General features: G+C 34.3%; 1 pseudogene; it reads left to right on the plus strand.

Moving 5' to 3' along the window:
• Positions 1-620: 620 nt before the first annotated feature.
• LOC111474630 lies at positions 621-2,218 on the plus strand (annotated as a pseudogene).
• The last annotated feature ends 293 nt before the right edge of the window (positions 2,219-2,511 follow it).

The raw sequence follows: 2,511 nt of genomic DNA on the forward strand, positions 1-2,511 counted from the left end.
TTTAATTAAGCGAAGTATAATCTTAAATTTGTAGTGGTACGATCTTTATCATTTAGAAATACTACCTTAAAAAAAATCTCAATTATACGTATTAATTTTTACAACTAAATGTTTTATATTATAAAATTAGATCCTATGCTCCGTGAAAAATTTAATATTCAATTTTCATTAATTCATTCATTAATTTTAATCAAACAAAACACAAACATTCAAAACATTTAATAAAATCAAATACATCACAAAATTAATTTTAATCAATGGACTAAATTAGTAACTAAATGACTCCACACCTCCACAAATTTCTACATTAAAAAAATTCTAAATATATACTTTTATTAAATAATTTCAATTTTCAAATCAAAATGGGAATAAAATCAATTGAAAGATATAAAGAAAAATAGAAAATATAAGTTAGGTTCTACTCCCACTCTATTGTCACCTTGTTTATTGTCGTTGTATCTTGTGCTGTCCAATGGCGTCTGTCATTGCTCATTTTGTACTTTATAACCCTAATCTTGTCTTTCTCCCAATTAATTGATCCATTCAATAAATGCCTAAAAGTCTCATCGTCATCCATTATCACCATTTTTAAAGAACCTAAGATTTTCATTCTCTCGACAATGGCTAAACTATTAGTTCTTCATCTCTGTTTCGTTCTCATTACTTCCTCTTCTTTGTTTCATGTTGGAACTTCCATAACTCACAAATCTCAAGACGGATCTGAAGAATGAGGCTATGTTCAAGTCAGACCCAATAAGCCAAATTCATTAATTTTCCTTCTATTTTATTTTAGTCATTTTTTTTTTATATATTTGTTCTTGGATTGTGTTGTTCAGAAGCCCATATGTTTTGGTGGCTTTATAGAAGTCCTTCCAGAGTGGACGTCGGTTCCAAGCCATGGCCGACCATTCTCTGGTTGCAAGGCGGACCAGTGAGCTACCGATCTTTCCCAATGATTTATTTATAAATTTTGGGTATTTTGTAAGAAAATGACTCAAATATTGAAAAATAGGGTGGCTCGGGAACTAGGTTTGGGAACTTCGTGGATATCAGGCCATTGAACTCAAACTTGATGCCAAGAAACTCAACATGGCTGAAAAAAGCAGACCTCTTGTTTGTGGTCAACTCCTTTTCCTTTTAATTTTCGGTCATTTTAACCTTAAATTCTAATATTTTTCGACTAAATTTATGATTTTATCATTACAAAAATTGGATAATCCAGTCGGGATCGGATATAGCTACGTGGAGAGTGGAGGTGAATTTACGAAAGGCGATGTGGAGGCGGCGATCGACATGACGACTTTGCTGGCTGAGGTTTCGAACTACACTGTCGGCCTACGAAACGCTCCTTTGTACTTCTTTGCGTAGTCTTACGGTGGCAAATTCGCCGTCACTCTGGCTTTGTCCCTTCTTCGGGTCATCCAAGCTTGCAATTTGACCCTTAATCTCGGAGGTACTTTTATTTTTACTTTTTTTTAATAAAAAATTTCAAATATAAATGATGAATTATAACCTTTTTTTTATATGTAAAAAAAAAAATCATATTATAACTTTGATTTGTTTAAAATGATCCCATTGTAATAATTTAGAATCAATAATTTAAATACACGACTCCCAATTTTATTTGCTAGGAGTTGCTCTAGGAAACAATTGGATGTCTCTAGAAGATTACACGGTTCGTATTCTCATTCTCTCAATCTCATCCAAAAATTTGATCAATTTTTTTCAATATTTTTATTTTCAGAATGATAAACGAAAAGAATACTACTAAACTATGAATTTGATTTCAATTATATCCTGATCGAAGTGTTAAAATGAAATATCTCAAAGCTTGAGAGTATAACTAAAACCCTCCTCATATTTTAGGAGTATTCTTTTATTATATATCCTTAACACAATAATCTTTGTCTAAATTTTACAGTCTTCTTGGGGTACTCTTCTCAAAGATCTCTCACGAATTGATATTGGTCTCGAAAAATCTTGTGGAGTCATCCACTTTAAGCATAAGGTGATAGCTCAAGGAGTACACGTGTACTCGCACCTTAGACCACCTCTATGGGGTGAGATACCTAATTACTTGGGCTCTCCCCCACTTACACTTGGTTGCCTCTTTGCAACAAATTCATCCTCCAATAAGAACTTGTCTTGTACTCAACTTTGGCACTTGGCCGATGCTTGTCTTTTCTTGGCTCTCAGCTTCTCTGCTTGCAACCACTAACACTATTCCTCTAATGTGAACGGCTCTTTGGAAAGCACCGACATGGTTTACTTTCTGTTTCATCTGTCTTGCCCACTTAAGGACTACAAGCGCTTGGCAAATGAGCTTGGTTTTACTTGATGGGTAGATCTCCCCACATTGAAGTGTCAACACACAACACTAATGACCTTCGGGTAGTCTTGGTTTCAGCTACAACTGATTCCAATTCTGACCAGAAACTGTCTTGCCCACTCTGGCACTCTTGACACACTTGCAAGGTCTTCAATCAACTCTCGAGTTCATTTTTCTTGACA

Source organism: Cucurbita maxima, unplaced genomic scaffold, assembly GCF_002738345.1.
Source record: "Cucurbita maxima cultivar Rimu unplaced genomic scaffold, Cmax_1.0 Cma_Scf00470, whole genome shotgun sequence".
Classification (NCBI taxonomy): Eukaryota; Viridiplantae; Streptophyta; class Magnoliopsida; order Cucurbitales; family Cucurbitaceae; genus Cucurbita; species Cucurbita maxima.